The sequence below is a fragment of the Bos indicus genome, chromosome 13, assembly GCF_029378745.1.
Source record: "Bos indicus isolate NIAB-ARS_2022 breed Sahiwal x Tharparkar chromosome 13, NIAB-ARS_B.indTharparkar_mat_pri_1.0, whole genome shotgun sequence".
Lineage (NCBI taxonomy): Eukaryota > Metazoa > Chordata > Mammalia > Artiodactyla > Bovidae > Bos > Bos indicus.
In genome coordinates this window covers 19,985,757-20,012,891 of record NC_091772.1, presented here as the reverse complement: position 1 = coordinate 20,012,891, position 27,135 = coordinate 19,985,757, and the positions used below count along the sequence as shown (strand labels likewise).

Sequence of the window (27,135 nt, the reverse complement as noted above, 5' to 3'; positions counted from 1 at the left end):
CTAGCCCCAAGCATCCAGTATCGTGCATCGAACCTGGACTGGCATCTCGTTTCATACATGATATTTTACATGTTTCAATGCCATTCTCCCAAATCTTCCCACCCTCTCCCTCTCCCTCTCCCACAGAGTCCATAAGACTGTTCTATACATCAGTGTTTCTTTTGCTGTCTCGTACACCGGGTTATTGTTACCATCTTTCTAAATTCCATATATATGCGTTATTATACTGTATTGGTGTTTTTCCTTCTGGCTTACTTCACTCTGTATAATAGGCTCCAGTTTCATCCACCTCATTAGAATTGATTCAAATGTATTCTTTTTAATGGCTGAGTAATACTCCATTGTGTATATGTACCATAGCTTTCTTGTCCATTCATCTGCTGATGGACATCTAGGTTGCTTCCATGTCCTGGCTATTATAAACAGTGCTGCGATGAACATTGGGGTACACGTGTCTCTTTCCCTTCTGGTTTCCTCAGTGTGTATGCCCAGCAGTGGGGTTGCTGGATCATAAGGCAGTTCTATTTCCAGTTTTTTAAGGAATCTCCACACTCTTCTCCATAGTGGCTGTACTAGTTTGCATTCCCACCAACAGTGTAAGAGGGTTCCCTTTTCTCCACATCCTCTCCAGCATTTATTATTTGTAGACTTTTGGATCGCAGCCATTCTGACTGGTGTGAAATGGTACCTCATAGTGGTTTTGATTTGCATTTCTCTGATAATGAGTGATGTTGAGCATCTTTTCATGTGTTTGTTAGCCATCTGTATGTCTTCTTTGGAGAAATGTCTATTTAGATCTTTGACCCATTTTTTATTGGGTCATTTATTTTTCTGGAGTTGAGCTGTAGGAGTTGCTTGTATATTTTTGAGATTAGTTGTTTGTCGGTTGCTTCATTTGCTATTATTTTCTCCCATTCTGAAGGCTGTCTTTTCACCTTGCTAATAGTTTCCTTTGATGTGCAGAAGCTTTTAAGGTTAATTAGGTCCCATTTGTTTATTTTTGCTTTTATTTCCAATATTCTGGGAGGTGGGTCATAGAAGATCCTGCTGTGATGTATGTCAGAGAGTGTTTTGCCTATGTTCTCCTCTAGGAGTTTTATAGTTTCTGGTCTTACATTGAGATCTTTAATCCATTTTGAGTTTACTTTTGTGTATGGTGTTAGAAAGTGTTCTAGTTTCATTCTTTTACAAGTGGTTGACCAGATTTCCCAGCACCACTTGTTAAAGAGATTGTCTTTAATCCATTGTATATTCTTGCCTCCTTTGTCAAAGATAAGGTGTCCATATGTGCGTGGATTTATCTCTGGGCTTTCTATTTTGTTCCATTGATCTATATTTCTGTCTTTGTGCCAGTACCATACTGTCTTGATAACCCCACAGTATTATTTAGCCTGTAGGAGGTAGAACAGTGAAAGTCTTCTGTGATCAAACCACATGACTAAAAAGTGTGCTGTTTGTGTTTACTGTTCAAGGTATAATAAATTTCAAAGAGAAACCAGAATATTTTATGTCAAATTTTCAACTTATATCAGTTCGATTCAGTCGGTCAGTCATATCCAACTCTTTGTGACCCCATGGACTGCAGTACCCCAGGCCTCCCTGTCCATCACCAACTCCAGGAGTTTACTCAAACTCATGTCCATTGAGTCGATGATGCCATCCAACCATCTCATCCTTTGTCATCCGCTTCTCCTCCCCGCTTCAATCTTTCCCAGCATCAGAGTCTTTTCAAGGGACTCAACTTATATACTAGGATTTAAATGCCTTCCAATTATATGTAAAAATCACCCTGATTGAAAACTATGGTACATTTTTTATTAGATTGAGAACAATTCTAAGTTAATTTTAATTATACTTCCTAAGAGTATTTTCCACCTAGTATTAAGAATAACCAGCCCTGTATCTCTTCTCCTTTAGGATTTCTGCATTGTTGTTGGCTGATGTCATAGACTTTTTGGTCTATGATTACAAGAATTCCCTATTTATAACTGCTTATGGCTGCCACATGCCTAAAATGTCAGTTAAACTGTTTCTTCCTTTACAGTCAGAACATTGGCTACATAAATGGAACTCTTCAGTTAAAATTTCACCAGTAGGGAGAAAATATTTTCAAAAGATATATCTGATAAAGGACTATTATCCAAAGTATACAGAAAAATCTTAAAACTTAATAATAAGAAAACAACTTGATTAAAAAATGGGCCAAAGATCTTAACAGGTACTTCACCAAAGGAGATTCACAGAAGCAGAGGAAGAGATGCTCTACATCATATGTCACTGTTACTGTTCAGTCTCACTCAGTCATGTCCAACTCTTTGCAACCCCATGGACTGCAGCACACCAGGCTTCCCTGTCCATCACCAACTCCCTGAGCCTGTTCAAATTCATGTCCATTGAGTCAGTGATGCCATCCAACCATCTCATCCTCTGTCGTCCCCTTCTCCTCCCGTCTTCAAACTTTCCTAGCATCAGGGTCTTTTCCAATGAGTCAGCTCTTCACATCAGGTGGCCAAAGCATTGGAGCTTCAGCTTCAGCATCAGTCCTTCCAATGAATATTCAGGTTTTGATTTCCTTTACGATGGCTTTGTTGGATCTCCTTGCAGTCCAAGGGACTCTCAAGAGTCTTCTCCAACACCACAGTTCAAAAGCATCAGTTCTTCGGTACTCAGCCTTTTATGGTCCAACTCTCACACCTGTACATGACTACTGGAAAAACTATAGCTTGACTGTATGGACCTTTGTTGGCAAAGTGATGTCTCTGTTTTTTAATATGCTGCCTAGGTTTTTCATAGTTTTCCATCCAAGGAACAAGTGTCTTTTTATTTCATGGCTGCAGTCACCATCCATTAGGGAAATTCCAATTAAAACAACAATGCGACACCACTACATACTTCCTAGAATGGTTAAAATCTGGAACACTAATACTACCAATGCTGGTGAGGATCTAGAGCAACAGGAGCTCTCATTCATTGCTGGTGGGAATGGAAAATGGTATAGCCACTTTGGAAGAGTTTGGCAGTTTCTTACAAAATTAAATATACTCTTACTATAGCATCTAGCAATCACCCTCCTTGGTATCTCTTCAAAGGAGTTCAAAAAATGTCTGCCAGAAAACCTGAAAACAGATGTTTATACTGACTTATTCATAATTGCCAAACCCTGTAAGCAACCAAGATGATTTTCAGTTAGTGAATGGATAAATAAACCATGGTACATCCAGACATTATTCATTGCCAAAAAGAGCTGTCAAGCCATGAAAAGACATGGGGGAAACTTAAATGCATATTACTAAGTGAAAGAAGCCAGTTTGAAAAGACTACATCATGATAATACCAATTGTGTGACATTCGGGAAATGACAAAATTGATTAAATGAATTTAATACATCCATGGAATGAAATAATCTACAGCTTTAAAAAGATGAGTTAGACCTGAATTCACTGATTATGAAAAGATATTTGATATATATTATGAGTATCTAATGAACACGAAGAATATGTTATGTGGAATTCTTTAAATGCAGTGGTGTTAGTAGAGTTACACATATGATTATATTGCTTCTCTTTCACCGAAAATAAAATCACCATCTGTCTTTGACCTCATCTTAAACCACCTCCCCTTTGCCCACCATACTTTAACCATATTTCCATGACTTCATTAAGTATGTTCCTTCTTACAGTTTTTGCTTGTCATTCTCTCTGCCTGAAGTGCTTTTCATATATCTGGTTCCTTCTTGTCAATAAGAACTCAGCTTAACTATCACCTCTTTAGAAGGTCTTTCTACCCCCAAACTTAAAGTAGCCTCCCAGGCCCTCTCCATCACATCAACATTGTTTAATTTTCTGGATGGCACCTATCATTATCTGACATTTTTCTATTTATTTTTCTTTGATAATTTTCTATCTTTTTCCACTAAAGTACAAACTCCAGAAGAGGAGCTAGTGCCTGGAACAAGTAGAGAGCAAAGAAATAATCACTGAATGAATGAATAAGTACTTGTTCTTTTTTTTTTTTTTTTTCATGGCCATGCCGCACAGCGAATGGGATCTTAGTTTTCTGCCCAGGTATTGAACCCATGCCCTCTGCAGTGGAGGTGCAGATCCTACCCACTGGACCACCGGGGAAGTCCCAGTACTTGTTCATTATTTACTTAGCAACTAGTATGATGATTATTTGGAGAAGGAAATGGCAACCCACTCCAGTACTCTTGCTGAGAAAATTTCATGGACGGAGGAGCCAGGTAGGCTACAACCTTGGGGTTGCAGAGTCGGACATGAGTGAGCAACTTCACTTGCACTTTTTCACTTTCACTTTCATGATGACTATTCCAATACCATGTGGATATTACAAAATGAAAATAGAATTACCATCAGTAAGTTAGTTCAGTCACTCAGTCATGTCCGACTCTTTGCAACCACATGAATCGCAGCATGCCAGGCCTCCTTGTCCATAACCAACTCCCAGAGTTCACTCAAACTCATGTCCATCGAGTTGGTGATGCCATCCAGCCATCTCATTCTCTGTCGTCCCCTTCTCCTCCTGCCCCCAATCCCTCTCAGCATACAGTCTTTTACAATGAGTCAGCTCTTCCCATGAGGTGGCCAAAGTATTGGAGTTTCAGCTTTAGCATCAGTCCTTCCAATGAACACCCAGGACTGATCTCCTTTAGAATGGACCGATTGGATCTCCTTCCAGTCCAAGGGACTCTCAAGAGTCTTCTCCAACACCACAGTTCAAAAGCATCAATTCTTCACCACTCAGCTTTCTTCACAGTCGAACTCTCATAACCATACATGACCACAGGAAAAACTATAGCCTTGACTAGACGAACCTTTGTTGGCAAAGTAATGTCTCTGCTTTTGAATATGCTATCTAGGTTGGTCATAACTTTCCTTCCAAGGAGTAAGCGTCTTTTAACTTCATGGCTGCAGTCAGCATCGGCAGTGATTTTGGAGCCCCCAAAAATAAAATCTGACACTGTTTCCACTGTTTCCCCATCTATTTCCCATGAAGTGATGGGACCGGATGCCATGACCTTCATTTTCTGAATGTTGAGCTTTAAGCCAACTTTTTCACTCTCTACTTTCACTTTCATCAAGAGGCTTTTTAGTTCCTCTTCACTTTCTGCCATAAGGGTGGTGTCATCTGCATATCTGAGGTTATTGATATTTCTCCCAGCAATCTTGATTTCAGCTTGTGTTTCTTCCAGTCCAGTGTTTCTCATGATGTACTCTGCATATAAGTTAAATAAGCAGGGTGACAATATACAGCCTTGACGTACTCCTTTTCCTATTTGGAACCAGACTGTTGTTCCATGTCCAGTTCGAACTGTTGCTTCCTGACCTGCATACAAATTTCTCAAGAGGCAGGTCAGGTGGTCTGGTATTCCCATCTCTTTCAGAATTTTCCACAGTTTATTGTGATCCACACAGTCAATGGCTTTGGCATAGTCAATAAAGCAGAAATAGATGTTTTTCTGGAACTCTCTTGCTTTTTCCATGACCCAGCGGATGTTGGCAATTTGATCTCTGGTTCCTCTGCCTTTTCTAAAACCAGCTTGAACATCAGGAAGTTCACGGTTCACATATTGCTGAAGCCTGGCTTGGAGAATTTTGAGCATTACTTTACTAGCGTGTGAGATGAGTGCAATTGTGCGGGAGTTTGAGCATTCTTTGGCATTGCCTTTCTTTGGGATTGGAATGAAAACTGACCTCTTCCAGTCCTGTGGCCACTGCTGAGTTTTCCAGATTTGCTGGCATATTGAGTGCAGCACTTTCACAGCATCATCTTTCAGGATTTGAAAGAGCTCAACTGGAATTCCATCACCTCCACTATCTTTGTTCGTAGTGATGCTTTCTAAGGCCCACACATGTATACCTGTGGTGGATTCATTTTGATATTTGGCAAAACTAATACAATTATGTAAAGTTTAAAAATAAAATAAAATTAATTTTAAAAAATTTTAAAAAAAACTAAAAAAAAAAAAAATAAGGCCCACTTGACTTCACATTCCAGGATGTCTGGCTCTAGTGAGTAATCACACCATCATGATTATCTTCGTCATGAAGATCTATTTTGTACAGCCCTTCTGTGTATTCTTGTCACCTCTTCTTAATATCTTCTGCTTCTGTTAGGTCCATACCATTTCTGTCCTTTATTGTGCCCATCTTTGCATGAAGTGTTCACATGGTATCTCTAATTTTCTTGAAGGGATCTCTAGTCTTTGCCATTCTGTTGTTTTCCTCTATTTCTTTGCACTGATCGCTGAGGAAGGCTTTCTTATGTCTCCTTGCTATTCTTTGGAATTCTGCATTCAGATGCTTATATCTTTCCTTTGCTCCTTTGCTTTTCCCTTCTCTTCTTTTCATACCTATTTGTAAGGCCTCCCCAGACAGCCATTTTGCTTTTTTGCATTTTTTTTCCATGGGGAGGTCTTGATCCCTGTCTCCTGTACAATGTCACGAACCTCCATCCATAGGTCATCAGGCACTCTATCTATCAGATCTAGTCTCTTAAATCTATTTCTCACTTCCACGGTATAATCATAAGGGATTTGATTTAGGTCATATCTGAATGGTCTAGTGGTTTTCCTTACTTTCTTCAATTTAAGTCTGAATTTGGCAATAAGGAGTTCATGACCTGAGCCATAGTCAGCTCCTGGTCTTGTTTTTGCTGACTGTATAGAACTTCTCCATCTTTGGCTGCAAAGAATATAATCAGTCTTATTTCGGTTTTGACCATCTGGTGATGTCCATGTGTAGAGTCTTCTCTTGTGTTGTTGGAAGAGGGTGTTTGCTATGACCAGTGCGTTCTCTTGGCAAAACTCTATTAGCCTTTGCCATGCTTTATTCTGTATTCCAAGGCAAATTTGCCTGTTACCCCAGGTGTTTCTTGACTTCCTGCTTTTGCATTCCAGTCCCCTATAATGAAAAGGACATCTTTTTTGGGTGTTAGTTCTAAAAGGTCTTGTAGGTCTTCATAGAACAATTCAACTTCACCTTCTTCAGCATTACTGGTTGGGGTATTGGCTTGGATTACTGTGATACTGAATGGTTTGCCTTGGAAATGAACAGAGATCATTCTGTCGTTTTTGAGATTGCATCCAAGTACTGCATTTCGGACTCTTTTGTTGACCATGATGGCTATTCCATTTCTTCTGAGGGATTCCTGCCCACAGTAGTAGACATAATGGTCATCTGAGTTAAATTCACCCATTCCAGTCCATTTTTGTACGCTGATTCCTAGCATGTCGACATTCACTCTTGCCATCTCCTGTTTGACCACTTCCAATTTGCCTTGATTCATGAACCTAACATTCCAGGTTCCTATGCAATATTGCTCTTTACAGCATTGGACCTTGCTTCTATCACCAGTCACATCCACAACTGGGTATTGTTTTTGCTTTGGCTCCATCCCTTCATTCTTTCTGGAGTTATTTTTCCACTGATCTCCAGTAGCATACTGGGCACCTACCAACCTGGGGAGTTCCTCTTTCAGTATCCTATCATTTTGCCTTTTCATACTGTTCATGGGGTTCTCAAGGCAAGAATACTGAAGTGGTTTGCCATTCCCTTCTCCAGTGGACCACATTCTGTCAGCCCTCTCCACCATGACCCGCCCGTCTTGGGTGGCCCCCCATGGCCTGGCTTAGTTTCACTGAGTTAGACAAGGCTGTGGTCCATGTGATCAGATTGACTAGTTTTCTGTGATTATGGTTTCAGTGTGTCTGCCCTCTGATGCCCTCTTGCAACACCTACCATCTTACTTGGGTTTCTCTTACCTTGGACCTGGGGTATCTCTTCCATATGATCCAGCAATTCTACTTCTGGGTACATACCTAACAGAATTGAAAGCAAAGTCACCATATTTGTACATCTATGTTCATAGCAGCATTATTCACAATAGTCAAATGTGAGAAGCAATCCAAATGTCTATCCATGGATGAATGGATAAACAAAACACAGTATATACATGCCATGGGAATATTATTCAGCCTTAAAATGGAAGAGAATTCTGACACATACTACAACATAGATGAGCCTGAGGACGTTAAGCTAAGTGAAATAAGGCAGTCAAAAGAAACAAATATTATATGACTTGACTTATATGAGTTACTTAGAATAGTCAAATTCCTAGAGACAGAAAGTGGAAATGGGTTGCCAGGGACTGAGGGCCAGGAAAATGGAGAGTTACAAATAGCAACAAATGGGTATAGAGTTCAGTTTTGCAAGATAAAGAGTATTCAGGAAATTGGTTGTACAACAATGTGAATTTCTTAGTACTATTGACTTACATACCTAAAAGGACTTCCCTGGTGGCTCAGTAGTAAAGAATCTGCTTGCCAGTGCAGGAGACGTGGGTTTTATCCTCGGTTCAGGAAGATCCCCTGGAGATGGAAATGGCAACCCACTCCAGTATTCTTGCCTGGGAAATTCCATGGACCGAGGAGTCCATGGGGTCCCAAGAGTTAGACATGACTTAGTGACCAAACCACCACCCACTTAAGAATAGTGAAGATGGTAAGTTTTATGTTTTGTATTTCACACAATCTTTAAAAATGCTTATTTCGTAGTTTACACACTGAAAAGACTTAGAAACAGTGGTAACCTAGAAGCAATGATCATCCTTAGTATCCAGATTGTAGTCTACTGGAAATTCCCCACCTGTCGGGTGCTTGGAAAATGATGGATTCCAAACTTGCAACAGGGAATGTACAAGATGGATTGAGACTCTGTATGTGTGTGTGTGTGTGTGTGTGTGTGTGTGTGTATACATATGTACCTGAAACCAAAGAACCTACCAGGATTAACTGGATCACATCCAAAGCACATAGGAATCAGATTGAAGAGAGATGGGACAATATGAATAGCGGAGAGAAAAAAATGACTGCAATGATGTAAACGCACTGATTCTTTTGGGTAATTTGGTCATAATAACAGTACTAATGATTGTGGTCCATGAGCATGGTGTATCTTTTCATCTGTTTGTATTGTCTTCATTTTCTTTAGTTTGTGTTTTGTAATTTTCTAAATACAGGTCTTTTACCTCCTTAGATAGATTTACTCCTACGTATTTTATTCCTTTTTGTTGTGTTTGTAATGAGTTCATTTTTAAGAAATAAAACCCAGAAATGGTCTAAAAATGAACAAAAAAAAATTAAAAACAAAAAAGGAAAATCATCTTTGTCACCATTGGAGGTAGCCAGAGTACTGACTTCTTTACTCTGGAAACTGGGAATTAGAATAGAATTAAGCATTTATCCATACTTAATTGTATGAATTGAGTGGCAAAGTATCTAAAGTGATATATTTGATTAAGTAAAGCACTTCTTTAAAGAAGGATGAAAGCTAATGACTGTAAAAGTAATGATAAAAGTGAAAAAAAATAACTGGTGATCTCTATTAAATGTAATTGATTCTTTTAAAAGCTATCAGGTAAAATTTGGTGGAGGGCCACCTGAACTCAGGTCATCTCAGCATCCCTAAAACTCTGTCAACCAGACATGTGCTTCTTGACGTGATGCACTGTGAAATATAAAGCATCACCCATGCAATAGTTCAACAGAAAAAAAAAGAACAGAATCTAACCAGGTATTTAGATCTTACTTTAAGTTAGTGCATCTGCCCACAATGCAGGAGACCTGGGTTCAATCCCTGGGTCGGGAAGATCCCCTGGAGAAGGAAATGGCAACCCACTCCAGTACTCTTGCCTGGAAAATTCCACAGACTGAGGAGCCTGGTAGGCTACAGTCCATGGGGTCACAAAGAGTCGGACACGACTAAGAGACTTCACTTTCACTTTGACTTCACTTTAAGTTAGTAGGAAATGCAGGGGACAGAGGAACAATTTAAATGACACCACAAGAAAACATCAGAAACCTTCAGAATGTGAGATACTCTACAGGACCATTGACCTGGTTTTTACAAGTAAAGATCTTGAAAAGTTGAAGAGGGGGATATATATCATAGTTCATAATATTAGTCTTTACTTCTTTGTTTTTTAAATGTTCATACTGCAGGGTTCAAATTACTCTGTATTACAAATACTACATTATACAATATACAGAAATTAAAACACACTTTACAGTTTCAACATTTTGACAAATAAAATTCCCTTTATATTCCTGGATTTCCTTCTAATCTTATTCTAGCTTTGTGCCTTGGATACATTCATCAACTGCACTTAATCTTTTCTATTGTTTTTCCTCAAATTGATGGAAACAGGAAAGACTTTTAATTATAATTTAACCATAATCAGAAAAGATAAAAATGAAAATAAGGAAGGTAACTGTCATACTTCAAACTTGTTAAAATTACACATTTATAAAACATAATCTCTTCATGTTTTTCTCCAAATATAAAATCTCTGCTGCTGCTGCTGCTGCTGCTGCTGCTGCTGCTAAGTCGCTTCAGTTGTGTCTGACTCTGTGCGACCCCATAGGCGGCAGCCCACCAGGCTCCCCCGTCCCTGGGATTCTCAGCCATAAAAAATAGGAAGCTATTTTTGAAAATAAGTACCTACTTCAAAATAAATCCCCATTTTCAGGAGAATAAACTCTGATGTTCCTCAGAAAAGACTTATTCTTCCAAATATCTTGGCTTCTAGTATGAAGCGAATCTAGTACAGCACTAATTGTACTCTTACAGACATTAAACAATATTGGGGAATTATAATTACACTTTTTTGAAAAAAGAGAAGATACTGTGTGGTATATAGACAATGAGGTATGTTTACAATTTAGTCCATAATTGTCTTATAAAATGTCAAATTTCCTTCTTTTTAAAAAATAATTGTTACTTATTTTTGGCTCTGCTGGGTCTTCATTGCTGGGCAGACTTCTCTAGCTGCAGCGAGCTGGGGCTGCTGTCCAGTTGCAGGGTGAGGGCTTCTCATCGCGGTGGCTCCTCTGTTGTGGAGCATGGGCTCTAGGGTGTGGGCTGCAGTAGCCGCAGCTCCCGTGGTCTAGAGCACAGGCTCAGTAGTTGTGGTGGAGGTGTTTAGTTGCTCCGTGGCATGTGAGATAGGGATCAAACCCGTGTCTCCTACATTGGCAGGTAGACTTTTCACCAATGAGCCACCAGAGAAGCCTTTGAATTTCCTCCTTTAAGGAGCAATTCTGAGTCCACCAGAGATATAGTCAGTCCTCAGCAGTACAGAGGAGACGCATTTATTGGTAATCTGTGCGGATTGCTGATATCATGGAAAACAGACTCAGTATCAAAGGCAGATTGATGTATTGGAAAGTGAATCTGGTGGAAAAAAAAATCCCCAGAAAGAAGAAATGACAGTAGTCACATAAGATAATTTACATAAACTTAAGATGAAAACCTTCTGTCTACAGATTTGACAGATGAGTGAACAGTGATAGTGTACAGCCACTGACAAATGTCAGCCTGAAGACAGCACCGACAGAGTCCACGACTGCAGACTGCAACCGAAGCTTCTTGTTTTAATCAAGAAGAATCCTAGATTTTAACTGCACAGATGAGTTACCATTAACTTGAATCTAGTCTCAGAAATTCCATTCTTACACCTCAAAATCTATTTTCAACAAAAATCCTATATCTTCGACACCATATCCATGTTTTTTTCTACCTCTTGTTACATTTCTACCTCCCTCTCCTATCCTCCCCAAAAGTATTCAGCTGGAGAAGTAAAATAGAAGCTGCTGGTTTCTGCAAAGTTATGAGGATGAATATACCATTTTGAGACTTTGAGGAGGAGCCCCAAAGCACTCTGATGAGCTGTTTTGGGGGCAGAAAAATCTTTCCTTGCCTGTTGCATTTTGCAAAATAGCATGATTTAGTACAAAAACTTGCACTCTGATGTCAGACAGACCTGGAATAGAATTCTGATTTTCAATACCTCCTCTTTGAGTCTTAGCTTGTTCACTCATTAAATAGAGATGTAAAGATTTTCTTCTTCGGGTTTTTATGGACAATAAAGTAGCTGAGACAGTAAATGTAATGGAAAAGTTAAACAAACAAACAAAAAAAAAACTGTCTGTAATGAAAATAGTGGTACTTATACCTATTTGAGCTCCCTTCTTTTAAAACAGCTTAGGAGATCACACAGGTGAGCATCTTAATTCTAAGTGACCTGATTGGGCAGGGTTGACTACTCTGGGATGTTGCTCTGGGTCCTTAACACTCAAGAATTTACTTATAGGGTTGCTTAGATCCTTCTGGGCTTCCCTTGTGGCTCAGCTAGTAAAAAATCTGTCTGCAGTGTGGGAGACCTGGGTTCAATCCCTGGGTTGGGAAGATCCCCTGGAGAAGGGAAAGGCTACCCACTCCAGTATTCTGGCCTGGAGAATTCCATGGACTGTATAGTTCATGGGGTCACAGAGTTGGACACACCTAAGCAACTTTCACTTAGATCCTTCTACCAGTGGTGTATAAAGCAACCCATTGCCTCAAAGCAATGGGAAAGTTTAGAGAGATTAAAGATGGAAGGCTAAATGCTTAGGTGGGTAAAAAAAACAGAGCAAATAATGTTCTTGAACCAGGAAAAGTAAAGGCTGGTTACTACTGAGGCTAGCCTTCCAGTGCCCCTGGGTTATTATGTAAAGTAGACCACTCAACCTTGCTCTTGGTGGCACTCTGAAAAATGTTAACCCTGCCCTGGTGCACCTGGGGACCCACACCCTACTGACCAAAACAGGCGTGGGAGGAGCAGGGTTTAAAGAGATTAATAGTAGAGATGTTAGTCGCTCAGTCGTGTCCGACTCTTTTGCGACTCCACAGACTGTACCCTTCCAGGGTCCTCTATCCATGGGATTCTCCAGGCATGAATACTGGAGTGGGTTGCCAAATCCAGAAGCAAAAAATCAGAGAGAGGAGAGAAAAACAGGAGGAGAACACAATAGAGTGGGTGGGATGGTAGTCTTTGCAGCTCTGAGCCGGCCTAAGCCACGAGGAGAATCTGACCCCAGAGCTATCAGAAGTCACTGGTTGGTGCTCGCAGTTTAAATGTAGTTTTCACTAGTTGTAGCAACTGGAGTAGAAACTAGAGTCACTGGCACCTTTGCTGAGGTGTGATTAGCATACCTGTAGGCCCATGTCAAGGACTGAGTCAGCAGCCACAGCTCAACACGGCCTGAAAGTTCTCTGCCATTGAAGAGAGTAATCTAAATCAAAAGCAAAAATACTTGTTTTGGGGTGACAAAATCTCCTGTCTGTAAGGGGAAAAAAAATCAACTCTTGGTGGTTGTGAGAATGAGGAGGTCTCAAAAGTGATAGCTCTGAGACAGAAAATGGAAGTTTGCACTAAATTAAGTAGCTCAGTGTAAAAGGTGGGTGGGTGGGTGGTAGGAGGCAGTTCTGTGAGGAAGCAGTAAAAGTGAGCATTCAAGTCAGGGTAAAATCGCTGAAGTGAGAGACAGAGCTTCAGGGCTGACTGACCTGCAGGGGGTTTTGTGTGTCTATGAACAGAAAACACCACACACTGGAGGACCATGAAGTGCTCCAGCCCTGCTGGCATAGCCAGACCACCTCAGACAACACACGCCACGAAATCCAACTGCACCTCAGTCCCACCAAGGGGAAGTCCAGCTCTCCTGCCTCTCAGTGGAGAAGTGTAATGTACCCTCGGCCCTTGGATCCAGGTTAAATAAGACGAAAAACTGTTGAGTGGGAATTAGTCATTGCCTAATCATCTCTGGAGATCTTTACAAAAGATCTCAGGCTATATTTTTATTTGCCACTAAACAGTTTAGCTCATTCATACCTGAAGCCTGAGGAACATGCTATGTCATTTCTTATCTTTCTCTAGACTAGACTAGACTAGCTTTTCAGAGCTGTGGGTGCACTTTTCCATAGGCTGTTAAAGAGGAAAAAATGGGGCTAGCAGCTAGGCTGACAAAGCAGAAAGTTGCTTTTTCTCAGACGTTACAAGAAACACTTAATGGTATTGCCATAAAAGATTACTCGAGGCCACAGCTTTTACAGCAGGATGACTAATTGGAGACAGCCTGTGATGTAAATTAAAGCCGCCATCTCAAGCATGTTAAAATGCTTGCAGCTGGTCAATCAGGATGTTAGGCAAAAATAAATGGGAAGGAAGCAGTTTTTGCTACCATTCCATTTTGATTAGATTTTGATGTTGACAGTGTCGAGTTGGATATGTGTACTTATATTTTGAAATTTTGAACTTCCTGCAGCTCACTGAAAATAAATTCCCTTTTCTCTTTTTTTTCTCCCCTGTAATCTTAATACCATTTGTGTTATATGACAACACTGCCTCTAGCTACAAATAGAGTTACAGTTTGCTTTTGAGCTTGTGACATTGCCAGTCTAGAATTTAAAATTTTTTCAACTCTAAATTTCATGATAAATCTTTTTCTGTGAGTAGTGTTTTCCTAGTAAATTGTTGATAGAAGGTTTTAAACTCTTACAGCTTATTAGTCCACAGCAATTCTAGTTATTTATAAAGGTATTGAAAGCCTTTTATGGATCTTATACTAGGTTCACTTAAAAGGTGCAATCTTCAGAGTTAGTTTCCTTCTCCTTGGAGGATTTCTGATGTTTTCTTGCACAGAAATATGGACTAATAGCTCTTCTCTTTCACAGTTTATGAAACTTGGAAGATTTGAAAGTCAAACATAAGGAGCAGAGAAATTGTTCCAAAAGTAAGGCTGGAGATGGGGCAGCAAAGAGTACCTGAGTCATGCCGGAGAAAGGAAATGAAAGGGACAACAGGCAACACCGAACAAAGGCAGAAGAGACGCAGGATGGTGAAGGTCAAAGGGCTGGAAGGTTAGAGGTGATACTTCTGCATGAAAGGACCGAGGAAGAACAGTGAACTTTCACAGAGTCGCTCAAACTTGAGGTCTGTGGTTCTGACTTCAGAACTGCCCCCAGACCTCATCATTACTCAGAGACTGCAAAAGAGGTCTGGGCTAGATTCAGGTTGGAGACAAACATCGCACACACACACCCATATACAAACAGAAGCAGAATATAACACACTTCTAAGGTGTTGTGGATGATTTCTTTCTAGGAAGGGACTCTGGAATTAATTAGAAGCGTTGAGAGGTTTGTTCCCAGGCCAAGGAGAGGACTGTCCCCCAAATTTTCAAACCAGAAATGAACTTTAGGATCCCAGCTTTTAATATCTTCTTTGGATTGTTTTAATACATGGATGTGTAAAATGAATTTAATTTAATCCAAAAGAATAGATTAGATAGCCTGATTTATTCTACTTGAAATAAAAATACATTTTACCAATTATCCACATCATTGTGAAGCAAATACCTTCAAAATCTTAGTTGAGCTTCTCAGAGTACATAAACTTTCTTAGAGATTAGCCACATTTCCTGATAATATCAGGGCGTCTGTAGATTTTTTTTAATGTTTTTTAATGTTTTTTTAATGAGGTTCTGATATTCTCAGTACCGTAAATTCCAAATTATTTCATTGTATTCCTCTGATATAGTGTAGGGAAATGTTATAATCTATCTCAAAAAAAAAAAATAGAAGTAAATATGAACAAATGGAGTTCTGGAGTTATTTCCAAGAGAACATTAACTGCCTGATGTTTAAGTGCTTTACATTTCATGAGTTTATGATTTAAAATTTGAAGCACATTTAAAGTAGCAAAAAGAGTTCAGTGTACTTTCACCTTATCAACGGAGTTATCAGGCTTCTGCTGCCTCTGTTCCACCTATCCCTGATTTTCCCTTTTTGGAAATATTTGGAAGCAAAATCCAACTGTTGAGAACTCAGTTCATACACCTTCTTTGGTGCAAAGTTTTGAAAATATGGGCACTTTCTTTGCACAGTCACAATACCATTATTACACCCAATAACAGTGAAATTTTCCCCTTTACCTCATAACCAAACCACAATCAAATTTGCCAGTTATCTCAAAAAATGTATATTTTTACAGTTGGTTAGTTTAAATAAGATCCCCAAATATCCTTTATTGCTTGTAATTACCATGTCCTGTAAGTCTTTTATGGTCTATGCAGTAATTCCTCTCCATTTTCCCCCTTCAAGCTACCAACTTGTTGAAAAAGCTAGACCAGTTATTCTGTAGAGATATTTATTTTTAAAGGGTAATGTTTAAAGGTTAAATAGTAATGTGGGGGCGGGGAGGAGCGCCAACAGGGAGAGGATATATGTACACCTACAGCTGATTCACTTGGACCTACAGTAAAAACTAAAACAACACTGTAAAGCAATTAAACCCCAATTTAAAAAATAGTAATAGAGTGTCACCTAAAATACTTGGTGCCTCACTAAATAAATAACTGAAGCCCTGGGACTTCCCTAGCAGTCCAGTGGTTAGGACTTGGCACTTCCACTGGCAGGGCCTGGGTTCAATCCCTGGTCAGGGAACTAAGATCATGCAAGCCATGCAGCACAGCCAAAAAAAACATAAAAAATAGTGATAATTGAAGCCCTAACGGATATTATTATCTCACTTGAAATTAACCCTTAGAGTATTTATTTCACTCCAATTTGCAAATCAAATCAAATAGGTCCATTTTGAATTTGCCAAATTTATCTCCACTTCCCACTCACAATTAGATTTTCCCTTTGAGAGAGCTATGTAAATTTAAAAATAAATGATACTTTATTATTATCTTGAGGTTTTGGAAAATGTTCCTATCTTGGTGGACTGGCAGATGAACAATGAGTGTACTAGCCCCTAATCTGTGTTTTTGTTCTTGTTGCTCACTCAGTTGTGTCCAACTCTTTGCACCCTATGGACTGCAGCACACCAGGCTTCCCTGTCTTTCACAATCTCCCTGTCTTCACAAGTTTGCTCAAACTCATGTCCATTGAGTCGGTGACGCCATCCAACCATCTCATCCTCTGTCATCCCCTTCTCCTCCTGCCTTCAATCTTTCCCAGCATCAGGGTCTTTTCCAATGAGTCAGTTCTCTGTATCAGGTGGCCAAAGTATTGGAGCTTCAGCTTCAGCATCAGTCTTTCCAATGAATATTTAGGGTTGCTTTCCTTTAGGATATACTGGTTTGATCTCCTTGTTGTCCAAGGGACTCTGAAGAGTCTTCTCCAGCACCACAGTTTGAAAGCATCAATTCTTCATTGCCCAGCCTTCTTTATGGTCCAACTCTCACATCCATACATGACTACTGGAAAAACCATAGCTTTGACTAGATGGAACTTTGTCAGTAAAGTGATGTCTCTGCTTTTTATTATGCTAAGTTTGTCATAGCTTTTCTTCCAAGGAGCAACTGTCTTTTAATTTCATGGCTGCAGTCACCATCCACAGTGGTTTTGGAGCCCAAGAAATTAAAGTCTGTCACTGTTTCCATTTTTTCCTCATCTGTTTGCCATGAAGTGATGGACTGGATGCTATGATCTTCATTTTTTGAATGTTGAGTTTTAAGCCAGCTTTTTCACTCTCCACTTTAACCTTCATCAAGAGGCTCTTTAGTTCCTCTTTGCTTTCTGCCATTAGAGTGGTGTTATCTGAGGTTATTGATATTCTCCCAGCTATCTTGATTCCAGCTTGAGCTTCATCTAGTACAGCATTTTGCATGATGTACTCTGCATATGAGTTAAATAAGCAGGGTGACAATATACAGCTTTGACGTACTCCTTTCCCAGTTTTGAACCACTCCATTGTTCCATGTCTGGTCCTAACTATTGCTTCTTGACCTGTATACAGGTTTCTCAGGAGGCATGGAAGGTGGTCTGGTCTGGCATCCCCATTTTTTAAAGAATTTTCCAGTTTTTTGTGATCCATACAGTCAAAGGCTTTAGTGTAGTCAATGAAGCAGAAGTAGATTTTTTTCCTGGAATTCACTTGCTTTTTCTATGCTCCAACAGATATTGACGATTTGATCTCTGGTTCCTTTGCCTTTTCTAAATCCAGCTTGTGCATCTGGAAGTTCTTGGTTCACATACTGTTGAATCATTGTTTTTACTTTATTATTATTATTGCTCTTAACAATAGCTCTCTTCACAGATATAGAAAACAAACTTATGGTTACCAAAGGAGAGGGGGCAGGGGTAAATTAGTAGTTTGTGATTAACATATACACACTACTATGTATAAAATGGATAAATAACAAGGACATAGGTATGTCCTTGCATCAGTATGCTCAGGGCACTTCACTCAGTTTCTTGTAATAACCTATAATGGTAAATAATCTGAAAAATATATATATATATATAATTGAATCACTTTGCTATACACCTGAAAGTACCACAACATTGTAAATTAACTATCAGTTCAGTTCAGTTGCTCAGTCGTGTCTGACTCTTTGCGACCCCATGAATCGCAGCACGCCAGGCCTCCCTGTCCATCACCAACTCCCGGAGTGCACTCAAACGCACGTCCGTTGAGTCAGTGATGCCATCCAGCCATCTCATCCTCTGTCGTCCCCTTCTCCTCCTGTCCCCAATCCCTCCCAGCATCAGAGTCTTTTCCAATGAGTCAACTCTTTGCATGAGTTGGCCAAAGTACTGGAGTCTCAGCTTCAGCATCATTCCTTCCAAAGAAATCCCAGGGCTGATCTCCTTCAGAATGGACTGGTTGGATCTCCTTGCAGTCCAAGGGACTCTCAAGAGTCTTCTCCAACACCACAGTTCAAAAGCATCAATTCTTCACCACTCAGCTTTCTTCACAGTCCAACTCTCACATCCATACATGACCACTGGAAAAACCATAGCCTTGACTAGACGGACCTTTGTTGGCAAAGTAATGTCTCTGCTTTTGAATATGCTATCTAGGTTGGTCATAACTTCCCTTCCAAGGAGTAAGCGTCTTTTAATTTCATGGCTGCAGTCACCATCTGCAGTGATTTTGGAGCACCAAAAAATAAAGTCTGACACTATTTCCACTGTTTCCCCATCTATTTCCCATGACGTGATGGGACCAGATGCCATGATCTTCATTTTCTGAATGTTGAGCTTTAAGCCAACTTTTTCACTCTCCTCTTTCACTTTCATCAAGAGGCTTTTTAGTTTCTCTTCACTTTCTGCCATAAGGGTGGTGTCATCTGCATATCTGAGGTTATTGATATTTCTCCAAGCAATCTTGATTCCAGCTTGTGTTTCTTCCAGCCCAGTGTTTCTCATGATGTACTCTACATACAAGTTAAATAAGCAGGGTGACAATATACAGCCTTGATGTACTCCTTTTCCTATTTGGAACCAGTCTGTTGTTCCATGTCCAGTTCTAACTGTTGCTTCCTGACCTGCATACAAATTTCTCAAGAGGCAGGTCAGGTGGTCTGGTATTCCCATCTCTTTCAGAATTTTCCACAGTTAATTGCGATCCACACAGTCAAAGGCTTTGGCATGGTCAATAAAGTAGAAATAGATTTTTCTGGAACTCTCTTGCTTTTTCCATGATCCAGCGGATGTTGGCAATTTGATCTCTGGTTCCTCTGCCTTTTCTAAAACCAGCTTGAACATCAGGAAGTTCACGGTTCACATATTGCTGAAGCCTGGCTTGGAGAATTTTGAGCATTACTTTACTAGCATGTGAGATGAGTGCAATTGTGCGGTAATTTGAGCATTCTTTGGCATTGCCTTTCTTTGGGATTGGAATGAAAACTGAACTTTTCCAGTCCTGTGGCCACTGCTGAGTTTTCCAGATTTGCTGGCATATTGAGTGCAGCACTTTCACAGCATCATCTTTCATGATTTGGAATAGCTCAACTGGAATTCTATCACCTCCACTAGCTTTGTTCGTAGTGATGCTTTCTAAGGCCCACTTGACTTCACATTCCAGGATGTCTGGCTCTAAGTCAGTGATCACACCATCGTGATTATCTGGGTCGTGAAGATCTTTTTTGTACAGTTGTTCTGTATATTCTTGTGATCTCTTCTTTATATCTTCTGCTTCTGTTGGGTCCATACCATTTCTGTCCTTTATTGTGCCCATCTTTGCATGAAATGTTCCCTTGGTATCTCTAATTTTCTTGAAGAGATCTCTATTCTTTCCCATTCTGTTGTTTTCCTCTATTTCTTTGCACCGATTGCTGAGGAAGGCTTTCTTATGTCTCCTTGCTATTCTTTGGAACTCTGCATTCAGATGCTTATATCTTTCCTTTTCGCCTTTGCTTTTCCCTTCTCTTCTTTTCACAGCTATTTTTAAGCCCTCCCCAGACAGCCATTTTGCTTTTTTGCATTTTTTTTTCCATGGGGATGGTCTTGATCCCTGTCTCCTGTACAATGTCACAAACCTCCATCCATAGTTCATCAGGCACTCTATCAGATCTAGTTCCTTAAATCTATTTCTCACTTCCACTGTATAATCATAAGGCATTTGATTTAGGTCATATCTGAATGGTCTAGTGGTTTTCCCTACTTTCTTCAATTTAAGTCTGAATCTGGCAATAAGGAGTTCATGAACTGAGCCACAGTCAGCTCCTGGTCTTGTTTTTGCTGACTGTATAGAACTTCTCTGTCTTTGGCTGCAAAGAATATAATCAATCTGATTTTGGTGTTGACCATCTGGTGATGTCCATGTGTAGAGTCTTCTCTTGTGTTGTTGGAAGAGGGTGTTTGCTATGACCAGTGCAGTTTCTTGGCAAAACTCTATTAGTCTTTGCCCTGCTTCATTCCGTATTCCAAGGCCAAATTTGCCTGTTACTCTAGGTGTTTCTTGACTTCCTACTTTTGCATTCCAGTCCCCTATAAGGAAAAGGACATCTTTTTTGGGTGTTCGTTCTAAAAGGTCTTGTAGGTCTTCATAGAACCATTAACTTCAGCTTCTTCAGCGTTACTGGCTGAGGCATAGACTTGGATTACTGTGATATTGAATGGTTTGCCTTGGAAACGAACAGAGATCATTCTGTCTTTTTTGAGATTGCTATTAATTAACTATACTTCAATTAAAAAAAAAATCTCTAACCCAGAATAGATGTTAGGAATTTGCCAAACCCTTTTCAAATGTTGTCTCATTAAATCTGTAAAGGTGACGCTGTCATCCCCACTTTATTCAAAGATTTCAACCCTGACTTGTGTGACTAAAAGCTCTTAAACACCTAACATTGCCTGCCTCCACGTGCTTTATTTTCCTTTGCTTATACTGCTTTACATATTATTCCATCAATGTTCCCTTTGCCGTGACTGAGTTGTTTTAGAGGCTAAAATATTTCTTCTCCCCAGTCCTCTCTCCTCATGACTTTTACCTACCTGCTTTTTGACCAAGCTGACTTTGAGACCTTAGACAATGCCAACTCATCTAGTGAACAGTGATCTGTGTCACAATATTTCCAGCGTTTTAGACCATATGACATTCAATGTATTGATTTTTCCTGTCTCTGAACTGACGAATTTTGGCTTTTTATTTGACTGTCGCATCTTTTTTCTCCGTTAGCTTATTTTCATTTGAGGCTTCACATGGAAGTTTTCTCAGGTGTGTCTTATCCAACAGAGAGATTATCTTTCAGATGCTTTTCAGTATTGTAGCTTCCCAAGTCCCAGTGAAAGATAAAGTAATATTTACATTAGGATGTCTTACCTGATATAATCTATGGAAAGTACTTTAAATATTTATTAATGCAATATACCCTACTATATTAAGTAATATTTCATGTTTATTATCAGATATAGCTTGATATAAATTTAAAGTTGATATAAATCTGGATTCTGAGAACTTACTTTTACTCTGATGTTTTAGACATACCTCAACTGCTGTTTTCATGAGGCCACTTGCCTTCATGATTTTGAGGATATTACTCAGGGCTAGAATCATCAAACAAAACTTGGAGATGTTTGTCATCTTCCTATTTATGTTTCTGGGGCTTTGATTGCAACTTGTGTCAGGCTCAGTTAAATACCATGACCAAGAAGACATCATCCTGTCTCTTGTCAGCATCATGATTTAATCACTAAGATACTCACCAAGTCTTCGAATGAGTCCTGGAGATTGCTGATGGCCGTGTCTGTGACTCAGCCATGCTTCCTGTATGGTACACTCTAGATTATGGGAATTGTCCTGGTGGATAGCATTCCAGGGCAAATCCAGCTCCTCCCTCAGCTCCACTGGGAACTCTGTTCATCCCATTTCTAAAACCAAATGGATGATAACAACAGAGTAATCATTGTTGTTGTTTAGCTGCTCAGTCGTGTCCAACTCTTTATGAACCCATGGACCGTAGCCCGCCAGGCTCCTCTGTCCATGGGATTTCCCAGGCAAGAAAACTGGAGTGGCTTGCCATTTCCTTCTCCAGGGGATCTTCTCTACCCAGCGATCAAACTTGTGCCTCCTGCACTGGCAAGCAAATTCTCTACCACTGAGCCACCAGGGCAGCCCAACAGAGTAATTATCCAGTTAGTAAACATGTTATTTAACAGTGTTTTCTCAGGTTAATTTAACTGGGCATTACAAGCAGAGCTCTTTCACTTCTGAGCCACTACCAAAATCCTGGCCATAATGCACCCACTTCCAGACACGCATGTGAGGTCCACACTGCTTCTCTCTAGTGATGTTCTAGGGTTATCCTTATATTGAGCAAGATGGAACTGTGGGCTGAGTTCAGAGGGCACAGGCCTTTGGCCTGACTCAAGGATTAGCCCAGGCTGGTCACTTACCTTTTTAAAACATCACCAAGAACACTGCAGTTGTGGAATATATCTCCCAAGGAACAACTCAGCTGCACAGAGAGATAGGGGAAAAAAATAGATTCATATGAGACTCAGCTATGAATACTTGAGATGCCTTTCACAGCCCTTTCTCATGTCCTTGTTCCTGGTGTGGGCCAAGAATAGGCGCTCCTAAGGGCTCCCAATTCTTCAGTGCCCCCTACCCCTGAGGCAAGCATTTTATCCACATTATTTCACTTAATTTTTTATAACAATCACATGAAGTAAGTAGTAGGGTCCCAGTTTTATAGATTATGAAATCAAAGCTTAAAGTAGTTTGTATCTGTTAATCTCCTCAGCGAGGTTAGAACAGAAATTGAGATCATTTAGGTTTGTAGAATTGTACATTGCTAGATATTTCTCAGAGAAGGCAATGGCAACAACGTCAGTACTCTTGCCTGGAAAATCCCATGGACGGAGGAGCCTGGTAGGCTGCAGTCCATGGAGTCGCTAAGAGTCGGACACGACTAAGTGACTTCACTTTCACTTTTTACTTTCATGCATTGGAGAAGGAAATAGCAACCCACTCCAGTGTTCTTGCCTGGAGAATCCCACGGATAGGGGAGCCTGGTGGGCTGCCGTCTATGGGGTCGCACAGAGTCAGACATGACTGAAGTGACTAAGCAGCAGCAGCAGCAATTTCTATCATATTTTGCAAAGGGATTGGTCCATAAGAGATTTGAAACAACCAGAAAGAAAGGAAGGAAGGAAAGAAGGAAGAAAGGGGAGATGGAAAGAGGTAGGGATGAAGGAAGGAAAGAAAGAAAAAGAGAGGAAGGGAAAGAAAAAATTGCTCCTTTCCTTCAACAGCTTGCGAAATATGGGTTTAGACATTTAATGATTAGTCCAAACTTTCACATCATGTAAGTGTCAGAATCAAGATTTACACCTTCTCCTGGCTTCAAATTTCCTGCTCTTTACAATAACACTCTGCTACCTCCCAATTTGATAATGGTGATGGAGTTAAGAAAGAAACAAACCAACAATCTGATGATAATTTGTCATTAATTTTAAGAGATTCACAAACTCAAACTTCAGAATTTGAAGGCCTGAACTACAAAAAGGAGATTACATACCAAAGCCAAGGTTTTGGCTCCTGTATAGTCACCACCATCATCTTTTTGACCACAGTTATTATGGTCAGCATGAACTGAGAGCCAAGAGCCAAGAACTGATTTATCTGCTTAACACGAATTATCCTGTGCTCCCAGGACAACTCAGTGAGGCAGGCATTGTTTGCCCAGGCAGCAGCAGAGCCAGGATGCAGAGGATGTGCCTGACATCAAAGCCCTGGCATTTAACCACTGTGCTCTGCTCTTCCCACTTACAATGTACGATCAATTCATGAGGATATCTGGGGAGGCACCAAAGCTTGTTTGTGAATAACGGGGGCTTGGGCATCAAACTAACTGGCTTTGAATTTGGTTTAAGAGCTATGTCATTTTAGGTGCTGGGGGTGAGGGGGGGAGGATGGGGGGAAGAGAAGTGAGTTTGGGATCGACATGTGTACACTGCTATATCTAAAATGGATAACCAACTGTTACAGATCCCTGCTGTATGGCACAGGGATCTCTGCTCAATGTCATCTGTAAGCCTGGATGGGAGGGGAGTTTGGGGACAGTGGACACATGTATATGTGTGGCTGAGTCCCTTGGCTCTCCACCTGAAACTATCACAGCACTGTTAATCGGTTAGACTCCAATACAAAATAAAAAGTTAAAAGAACGGTGTAATCTTAGACCTGTTTCTTTTTTTTTTATGTTAATTTATTTATTTGACTGCACCCGGTCTTAGTTGAGGCATGCAGGACCTTTAGTTGCAGCATGTGGGATCTAGTTCCCTGACCGGGGATGGAACCCGCGCCCCCAGCATTGACAGCGCAGAGTCTTAGCCACTGGACCACCAGGGAAGCCCCTCTTACACATGTTTCTTAACCTCTCTGTGCTTCAGTTATCACGTCGGTAAAAAGACCTGCCTCCAAAGCTTATGGTAAAGATTAAGTGTTTTAAATGAACAATGTTTGGCACACAGTGTTCGATAAATTATAGCTATTGGTGATATTGTTACAATTATATATCAGTACTTTTTAGGTTGACACAAGAGTAAAAAAATGTGGAGTTATAGTTTGTGGATTATACTATATAATCCAAATATAATATAAACTATGTTATAGTTTATGGATTTTGATCCTTGGTCAGACTTTACAAAATTTTGCTTTTCATAATAATGTGTGGCTTTGTGGAGTTCCATCTAACATGCTACGAAAGAGCAAAATTAACCTAATACTTTGTATTTGCTAGGATGTCACAATCTTTATTTTAGGTCTTCTCATTTGATTAAATTGCTGCTCTCTTAAATACGAAAAGAAGCAGACCTCAAAAAACAAAAACAAAAGCCACCAGGAAGCTGTTACTCCAAGGAAAAGAAACCATTTATGTATTTGTTTCTGAAAGACATTTATGATTTCAGTTCTAAGAATGTAAGTTCCAGAAGCTAACACCTGGAACACTGCCTTCTGCACAGTAGGGCCTCAGTAAACGGTGGTGGTGCTCTAGTCACTAAGTTGTGTCAGGCTTTTTTGCAACCCCATTGACTGTAGTCCTCCAGGCTCCTGTGTCCATGGGATTCTCCAGGCAAGAATACTGGAGTGGGTTGCCATTTCCTTCTCCGGGGATCTTCCCGACCCAAGGATTGAACCTGCCTCTCCCGCATTGCAGGCAGATTCTTTATCGCTGAGCTACCAGATCCTCTCAATAAAGGCATCTTATGGAGAACTCAGTCTCAGCGGATTATATTCCTTTTAAAATATATATCATTAAAAAAAAAATCAACCTTTGCTGTCTTTCTACTAAAAAGCTGTATCATGCCACTTTCGCTGTATTTATCTGCATTGAGCAGAAAAGAGCAGCCTGGGCTTCAGCTGATGTGTGTCTGCTACCTTGACCCTCTAGCTCTTCCCTGCCTGCGGGGTGGGGAGCGCCGGCAGCGAGCTGTGTGTGCAGAGCGCGGCCCCTGAGTCAGCGTTACCTCACCCTGAGTCAGATCCTGCTCCCGCATCACCGCGTGGGGCGGCTCTGCTCTGCAGGCCGACACTGCAGCGCTCACCGCAGTCCTCAGCCCCTCCCAGCGGGCTCCAGTCTGCGCAGGAAAGGAGGGGTGTCGCCGGGAGCAGGCTTGCTCCTGCAGCAGGAACGCCTTGCCGCTCAGCTCGCCCTTGTCCTCTCTCCTGTGGTTTTTGCCATCTCGCAGATGACTCTGCAGCCCCCCTGGCTCGCCTGCTTTTTCTGCCCCTGCTGTTCATTTACTGACCTCTCCCCATCTCCTTAGAAGGATTCAAGGGTAGCCTCTTTGCTCGGGTAATAAACTAAAGAAAGAAGTTGATGTTTGAGTTTAAAAAAAAAAAGAAAGTCTCAATTTTGATGACATGATTTATGACTCCATCAATCTTTGGCGGATAATTCCTCATCTGTGAAACCTGAGGTTTAGACCAATGTTTCTGGCACCTGGACCTGATGATGCCCTGAGAATCTAACTCATTTGGTCCATGTGGGGCCTGGGAAACTATACTGTTAAAACCTCCCCATGTTGTTTGGGTGGACAGCCAGGCTCACCCATCGTTAGACATGATCATTTCCAAAGTCCTTCTAACTCTTTAACAGTCTATGAATCAAGTCCCTGAGTCAAAAAAGGAATTTATTAACTGCATCAGTTTAGATGGACCACAAAAAGGTAGAAAGATTCTTATTATTTTATTTTGGTAAAAATGAAATGCTTATATCTTTTTTAAAAACCAAGTTCAAATACCATGGGATATCACTTATATGTGGAATCTAAGAAAAAATACAAATGAACATATTTACAAAGCAAAAACAGGCTCACAGACATAGAGAACAGACTTGGGTTGCCAAGGATGGGAGGATGGGAGAGAGAAAGATGAGTTTGGGATTAGCAGATGCAAGCTATTATATATAGAATGAATTAACAATAACGTCCTATATATATGTGTGTGTGTATAACTGAGTCACTTTGCTGTACAGCAGAAATTAAATACAACATTGTAAGTCAACTATATTTCAGTAAAACTAAAACAACAAACAAAGACATGTTCACCGGGCAACTGCAGAACTATTTGTGTTTAAGCATGAAATTTTGTCTTGAAAAATTCTAAACTGAACGGAAGTGCCAAGTCAGAGCCCAGTGCTCTGTGGCCTCTCACTGCCCTAGTAGGTCCAGGGTCCCAGGAGAGAATGCAGTTAGCTCACTGGGTCAGCAGGATTCCAGTTCTCCCGGGCGGTTGGCAGCAACCAGCCAAGTTCATTGTGAGCACTTCCTGCCTTGTTTGTTTGCTGTGGACTGCATCAGGAAACAAAGTCTGTCAAATTAAAATTTCTGGCTGAACCCTTTGTTGAGAAAGCTACATTATCTATGACATCAGTGACAAGGCCAGAATCGAGAAAATATACATGAATCTCCTCCCTCAAAAGTATTCAGAAAAAGAGAGGGAGGCCAGATGTTTCCTTTCGGAGAGCAAAGGGCCTGAGAACAATGGGTGGGAGGAGCA

General features: G+C 40.5%; 1 long non-coding RNA gene across 5 annotated transcripts in view; it reads right to left on the bottom strand.

Moving 5' to 3' along the window:
- Nucleotides 1-1,040: 1,040 nt before the first annotated feature.
- LOC139186445 (uncharacterized) overlaps nucleotides 1,041-27,135 on the bottom strand; it is a 173,996-nt gene continuing 147,901 nt past the window's right edge. For 2 of the 5 annotated variants that reach the window (XR_011569999.1, XR_011570001.1), the window contains exons 5-6: nucleotides 22,524-22,585; nucleotides 1,041-7,837 (exon numbers count right to left, since the gene is read on the bottom strand). This is a non-coding gene — a long non-coding RNA (uncharacterized lncRNA). Of the gene's footprint in view, nucleotides 7,838-19,671; nucleotides 21,999-22,523; nucleotides 22,586-27,135 lie in introns of those variants that run through there. The other 3 variants (XR_011569997.1, XR_011570000.1, XR_011569998.1) reach the window with 2 other exon arrangements.